Source organism: Aedes aegypti, chromosome 1 (genome assembly GCF_002204515.2).
Source record: "Aedes aegypti strain LVP_AGWG chromosome 1, AaegL5.0 Primary Assembly, whole genome shotgun sequence".
NCBI classification, from domain to species: Eukaryota; Metazoa; Arthropoda; class Insecta; order Diptera; family Culicidae; genus Aedes; species Aedes aegypti.
In genome coordinates, this window is record NC_035107.1 from 275,357,635 (window position 1) to 275,365,936 (window position 8,302).

Here is an 8,302-nt window from a genome sequence, read left to right on the forward strand (position 1 = left end):
TCAAGAAAGCTCGAATTGAAATGACATGTTTTTGATACTACGCACTGCGATCAAAGAAAAATGGTTTGCTTGACCATTCCTGAAAAGAAATTCCCCATACAACGAGAAAGGAGATTATTTATTTTAAGGTTGTGAGGTCTCCATTAAGGTGTAGAATTATCCACGCTATAGAAATAGAATAAAATAATAGAATTAACCTGAATTAGAAGCTTGGTATAGTTTTTTTGTCTCAGCTGGTTCATAACGCCAGGACTAAGAAAATGTCCCATATTGCACCCCCATTCTTCCTAAAGATACGACATAGCCGCTCGGTCTCAGGCTGTGCCCCATCTTGTGTGTGCACGATGAATAATGGCCCCGATAATCCCAGGGCAACAGCAGCAACACGGCTCATTTCAACTTCGCAGCTTCGAAGAAAGATCCGGAGCAATAAAAGAAGCCCATCTTGTTCCCTTGGAGAACGAATGTGTCGTGTCGTCGTCGTTCCTGCCGCCCAACTTGCGGGAGATATGAAAGCTGACGCCCGATTGTGTAAATATTCTGATGACTCGATAATTTTCTCGGTAAATACCTTCCGCCGGAGTGCAGTATGTGACGCACAGCTCTCCGGATTTCTTCGTCTTATTTCGAGCCCAATATATACAGTGTTGGGCAAAAGATTTGAAACTTTCTCACAAATTTCTCATTCAAACCAACTCATAATAATCTTAGATCTTATTTCCCAAACTTGACCCTCATATGTGGAAAGTCGAAAAAAGTAGTAACTGTTTGTCCAATGCAATGGCAAAATGTGTCCCCATTTATCCCTTCCTGCAAAATGGTGCCATCACGTTCAAGACACCAACCGACAGATCCCAAGGAAATGGTGATGATGACTAAGACTGGCCTATCGCTCGGTTGCAGACCGACCGTGACCAATACGAAGAAGCACAAGAAAGGACGATGACGTGACCAAATCCCGCTGCGGCACTTTCTTCTTGCACACGGCTCCTCACTATCAGCATTTATGCAAATAAACACTGTGGTTCTCGGGCGATGCCTACGTAGGCTCTTTGACAACACCTTATCTGAATGTGTGCGAGGAAAACCGTCCCAATATGGAGGGAAGATTGCCCTGGCAGACCTTGGATGTTTCAGGTTGGGTAGCCTACTTCTTCGCCAGGATGATTCTTGTTTTCAAGGGTTTTATGGTTTCTTGCTGTTGTGCGATAAGCAAGCACAGATGGATTTATTCCTCATGCAATGAACTGCAGTTTAAACGATGAACCACATTTGACGGTTGTAAATCAATGATAAAGAATGCAAGCAGAGGGCAATCCTGGAATGAAGCTGAATCGGACGAGATATACGTATGCGTAAGAAACGTCATAGGCGTAGTCATAATGCCTCCTCCCCTCCTAATCGACGAAAAAATATGATATGTAATCACATTTTGGGCTACTGAGGTTAATTTGCTGTGCACCAATTTCAGACATCAGCTGTAGATTCTTCCAGAAAACGTTCGTTTTATCATTGGTAAATTCTATACAAAAACTTCTCTAAAATGTCTCTTCAGATATCCAGAATACATCTATGGATTCCTGACAAAACTTTCTTCGAAATCCGCGATAAATTGTTACATGTATTTTCGAATTCCGGGCACTCAAATTTGTAGGTAAAGAGTTTAAATTAAAATACTTCAAAATACCGTCGGACGGGGCTACTTTTGATTCCAGGGGCTACTTTGGACACTCACCTTTTGTATTTATTAGCAGCGTAAATATTAATCTGAGCTTTTGTGTCTTCAGCACTTTTATTAACCAATATATACTCTACAACTAGGCATGATTTTTTCTTGGAACAACATCAACAATAACAGTATAAACAAGAAAACATTTCAAAAAAGCCCGAATAAATATTCACAAGGTATAAAACATTGGCTATACAAACATTGTTTGAATTTTACCCATGTCTTGTAAATTTATTGGGAGCATCACAAAACTATCAAATCGTCATGTTTCATGAAAATCTTGTGATTTGTTTTGCTTAAAATTGTTGTTTTATTAAAATAATTGATCAAAGGTCTTATTTTTGCAACTTTAATTTTTTTATAATATTTTAGTTTGTGTATTTTACAACTTAAAAAAAATAAAATAAATGTTTGTAAAAGTGAACAGACATAAAACGCATATATTTCAATACGTACCAATGCCAAATTCACAACATAATCTCTAAAAACAATTTTTCGTTATAATTTACATGAATTTGTAGTACAGAACAGTTGCATCTTTCAAATGCCTAAATTAAACTACTCTTAAGCCAGCTCTAAACTGCTTATAAGCGGTTTCTTCACCACCGCTTAGACCTTAAACCTGGTTTAATCGTATGGGTAAACGTGGTTTACGACTTAAGCGAAAGTGAAGAAATCGGCCCTTAGAAGCTAAAATCATATTACAAAAGCAAACTTACTTCTTTACGATCATGCTAAACTTTACTTCATAGATTGCCTTTTGTAATGAAAATTACTTACTGGTATTAAATTAGTTTCCGGTATTAATGTGATCCTTCAACATATCGTTCATATAACAGTAAGAATAGAAAAAAAAAGAGTTTTTGTACATAACTCATTTATCATCGCAGTACCTAGTAGTTACGTCGTTCGTTTATGTCAACTTGAAAATCGAGCATTCGTAACTGATAGTTCCATTTAAGAGGAAGTTGGAAATTTATGTTTCATACTGCAAACTGAGAATAGTGAATGGCATGTTTCGTTGAAATTTGTTATATATGTGTAATTGATTCTAGCTTTGCAATTTTCTACATTAAGTTTATCAATGAAAAACGTTCCATAACATCACAGTGGACGACAATTCATTGAATCAGATTGAAAGCTATAAAAAAAATCATTTCATTAGCAAATTGTGAAAATGTCAAAAGTAGCCCCTTTTTTGTCTTGAAGGACACGCTTTTTTCGCTATTCAAGCATTTTTGTTATTTCTTGATGGATTTGCCTCATATTTTGCACATTTGTTACGTACATATACAACTTAAATATAGGCAAAAATTATCAACATCTATCCATAATTCTAAGAGCTACAAATCCTCAAAGTTAAAGAATGTGGAAATAATGTCAAAAGAAGCCCCGTTTGACGGTAAGCCGTTCAAAAGTTTCAAATCAGCGAATGAACACGAACAGCCGTTCGGGTGTTTCATTCGTTCGTGATTCATTCTCCCAACACTATGGACCAATGCACGAGTTCATTAAATCGACGTTTGAGCGGCGTCGAATTCACTCGTTGCCATGGTCACATAAATAACACGGCACCGCTCAAAAACCAAATAGTGAACTCGTGCATCGGTCCATGGACTAATGTACGAGTTCACTATTTGGACGTTTGAGCGATGCCGAATGTACTCGTTTCCATGGCCACGAAAATAACAAGGCACCGCTCAAACATGAACTCGTGCATCGGTCCATTCGAACAATGTTGCTGTGTGTGTCATCCCGTGAGCCACTATAAACAGATCGAGCTAACCAGTGACGTCACTTTCGTATCGCTTTGCATTAACACACATCCATCGTCGTTAATGTTTAACAGCTTTCTGAAACTCATTAAATTCGCTCGATCGGATTCTTTAACTTCAGTCTGCGGTTTCAGTGTTCGCGCTTCTCTACGAACTACGAACCAAAAAGCGATTCCAAAAAGCACTCGCACCAACAAAAAACCTCGTAAGGAACTGTCATCGTGTGTGTGAAAAAAGCAAAAAATATCTATCCCGAAAAGTATCCTGACTAAAGGCATATAACTTTTTTTTCAGAACAAGATTTACATATCTTTTTATGATATAATTTTTTTAGACACTGTTATCCACAGAAAATATCAAAACAAAAATATATCATAATATGTTATATTTGTTTTGAACATGTTCCTATTTGTTTATTTTTAACAGTTTTACAATAAAATTGAACACATATCAATGCACTTCAATAAGTTATAATATTTGAAAATTTACTTTTTTTTCCATACTTACGATTGTTTGGATTGTTTGTTTTTTCATCCATTTCATTTCAATCCTATTCTTTATTGTTTCAATATTTACACAAAATGTATATCCATATTGTTGTTAATCATATCACAATTTTTTTTTGTAAATATATTAACTAACTTATGATAAAAATGGGTTACTTGGTTTTCATTCGGGGTGAATAAAAAAAAAATCTCTTGAATTTGTTAACAAAATGTCATGATCATCATTTAATGATTAAAAATTAGCTTGTGGCTACACAATGCCATTGTTCAATTACTTGTTTTATAGCAAAACATACATTTTTCTGTTAATTGCGCAGAATATCATATCATATAAGAATTTTCTCATAATTGATCAAAAAACTCGTATCTAAATGAGTTACCCCGTATATTACACAGTGTTATAATTTTGTCGACTAGCTGTACAGACTCTCTATATCTCGATGTTCTACATCTCGATATTTCTCTTTATATCGAAGATTTTCTCGGTCCCTTAATTCTGCACATATATTTTCTCTCCATATCTCGATACCTCCATATGTCGATGTGGTTTTGTTGATTTTCGCTCCCGATTTTCTCTCCGTATGTCGATAAGCACTTTCTCAAAGGATACTAGACTAGATTTTCGCGATTAAAAAACATCGAGGAGCATGAAATGACGTCTGCTTGTTTATTATTATTCCTATTTTCCTAACAACGGATTGTTTTTCAATCAAGTATTCATTAAAAATATGTTCAATGTCTTGATCTCTTCTTATCTCGATGGTCCCTTCGATATCTTGAGTGGAGAGGCGACTGTATCCAAAATTATAACTGAGTTTGATATGTTTTTTAAGGATTTAAAACACATTCAATTATATTTGTTATGCAGTTCATATATTTTATTGTGATAATTTTAGGTTTTTTAACAACATTCTGCATCAAAATTGTATCAACCTATGTTCGATAAAACCATAATATCATAAGGTGATAAAATATTGTTATGTACCCATAGTCGAGATACCCCGTCTTAAGGCGGGGTTGGGTATCAGATGATTAAATAAGGGCGTACGTTGCATGATCGATTTCTCTTCATATTGGATGCAGAGCTACTTGGGCACTTCCATGATTCACTTTGGCATGGGGGGTTTTTCTTGGCTGTATTGCCTGAAACTATGCAATAAGAAGCACGTCAATATGGCCTAATATGAGCTAAGTGCCTATGTGAATCAAAAGTGCCAAGAATATGATCCGGCTCCCTGTCTTCTATTCTGTGAATAAAGGTGATATAATGCGGGTTGCACTTCAGATCACTTGGCAGCGTTGCAATCTTGCGTCCTGATGTGAACATATGCTGACAAACTTGCGTCTTGTCACCTCTATTCAAAGAAGAGAGGATCGAGGGGTCCTTCCGCGGCTACAAAGCAAAGTCATGCTAAAGGTGTCTGGGTTCAATTCCCGGTCGGTCCAGGATCTTTTTGTAATGGTAATTTCCTTGACTTCCCTGGGCATAGAGTATCATCGTACCTGCCACACGATATACGAATGCAAAAATGGCAACTTTGTCAAAGAAAGCTCTCAGCTAATAACTGTGGAAGTGCTCATAGAACACTACGCTGAGTAGCCGGCTCTGTCTCAGTGGGGACGTTAATGCCAAGAAGTAGAAGAAGAAGGATCGATGAAGAGCTTGAATTTTGCTCTCTCCTTTTCTCGGGTACACGCTAAGCCTGCTCAACGCAGCGCATGTGTTAAAACTACACAGAATGAGGCAAACAATGCAGGACTCTCTGGCTGAGTGAAAATTCTGTGTAAGTCGTACTCATGCTATGTGTAACCGATGTGTTGGTCATTGGCTGTGCGCGGATCGATGGAAATGGAACTGTCAGTCATCTCCCGCGCGGCAGCAAGCAGTTGGCCGTTGGTAAGATGGGGAGTTTTCAGGGATTTTTTCGAGCGAAAAGCCGGAAGATGGTCGCAAATGAGAAAGTTTTTCCTCCATTTGCTTCCGCTTCGGCTATTCGAATGGAAAATCTCTAAAAAACTTTAAAATCGGAATGTTTTCTAATTTTTTCAGAAGCAAAACAAACATGGAAGCGAATTCCGCATTCCAAGCGTTCCTCCTCTGTGCGCATTTCACTCTTTCGGTTTGTTTACCACCGTTTGCACAAAACTGTGTACAGCCCCCTTTGCACAGAATCTGTGCTGCATAAAGAGAGGCCGATTTTGTGTACTCGGCACTCATTTCTGAGCGGATGAAGTTTAGCGTGTAGGTGAAATCGATGCGGGTTCAGCCCCTCTGACTACAGAGTACAATGAACCAGCCTTGGGTGAAATCAGCCGAGTAGATATATCGTGAGTATCTGGAAATGAATATACGAAGAATGAGAGAGCAAAAGATATGAAAAGTATGACGCATGTCGCACGAAACGAGTGAACCGCTCTTTTTCCGTTCGCTCGCTTCAGTTAGCTCTTCCTTTGCAAGCCGCTAAACCACTGAACCGTTCAAAAGGTCCGGTTCACTAAAACGAGTGATTTGGATCTCATCCGTTTACTAAAATTAGCCGCTTTGCCCATCTGTAGCGTGAACTGTTAGAATTTAAATTCTAAACTTGTAACATTCTGAGTTACTGGGTCAAACGGCTTGTTAGCTTAGTTGGTAAAACACTAGCCTAGCATACAAAGGTCGTGGGTTCAAATCCCACCTGAGCACGAGGATTTTATTCTAATTGTTTCACTCATAATTTATTCAGTTTTACCACGTGGGGATGTTTTTATTTCCGTACGGGTTTGGGCCGAAGGGTCTCAGATTTTCATGAAACTTTTTCCACAGGCCGGGCTCATCAATATATGAATAAAAAAAAATGCGAAAAATTCAATGCTCAACGGTGGAAAATTTTGTGGAAAACTGTTTCCAGTTAATTTATTTTTATTCCTGAGAAAATTTGCTTTTATTTTCATAAAAAACTTTTTTCTAGGATGCTTCTTTCTTGAGTTATGATTTTTCAAAGAAAAGGCGCAAAATGGCACATTTGCACATTTCTTACAAAATTGGCCATAACTCAAAAACGAAAAAAAAGTACATTTCAAAAATTTCAGCGATTAAAGCTTATGAAATTATCTTCTCAAAAAATTTTTTTTTTAAAATTTTCCACGAGTTGGAGCATAGTTTTTCCGGTTTTTCTTTACGAATTTTCTCAACGGTGGAAGATTTCGTGGGAAACTTTTTCCAGTTAATATTTTTTTTATTCCTGAGAAAATTTGCTTTCATTTTCATAAAAAAACTTTGTTTCTACGATGCTTCGTTCTTGAGTTATGATTTTTCAAAGTAAGTAGAGTCAGAGGAAAACAAAAAAAATCCATCTGAGTTTTCCGGGAAAATAAGCGACCCTGAATTTTTCTCAATTTATTTTTATTCATACATTGAAAAAGTTTCATGAAAATCTGAGACCCTTCGGCCCAAACCCGTACGGAAATAAAAATATCCCCACGTGTTATGAGTCAATTCATTTGAAAACCATGTGGATTGGATGACTGAACAACTCAAGATATGTGTCAATTTATATATTTCTATTTATTTTAGGTAGTTCGATTCGTGGAATTCGAATCTTTACCCACCATTTGAAACATAAGAGTATTTAAAAGCTAGATAATGCAAACGTCTTATACTAGTTGCTTTCAATAAAGTGTCCGTAATATGAATCAAAACAGTACACCCAGAATTTCTCTCCAGGAATTATATTTTTTTTTAGGAATCACTGCAGGATTTTTTTCTTATCATGCTTAAGTGTTTTCAGATATCTTCCATAATTCCTCAAAATATTCCCCACGAAATTTCTCATTATATCTCCCCTGGGATTGTTTCATGGCTTGACTTTCCTGATTTTATACATTTTGTGTTACATCCCCACATTTTTTACAATTTTTCATCTTTATTAACGAGATTCTTAGCCATGGACTAGTAAATCCCGAGACCAACGGCTTTTTGTACAACTAAACATGTGGCTCTTTAGTATTTGTATGAATTATTTTGATAAATTTATTGTAATTACGGGCATACTTCAAAGGTTACAAAAAAATGATCGTCGCTTATATATGATGTATTGGAAGGTTTTAGTTTTTGTCAACACCTTTTTGAGCCAAGCGATGAAGTCAAATATTACGTGACTACAAATCCAAATTTCTTATGGTATTCTATGCTCCTTGAAGCCACTCTCTGTAGGTGTGAGGTTTCTGTCTATTAATGCTTGCAGTTGCACTTAAAATTTATTTGTTGATCTCGCTAGAATTTTCATATATTTGTGATTTCAGCTTGACCA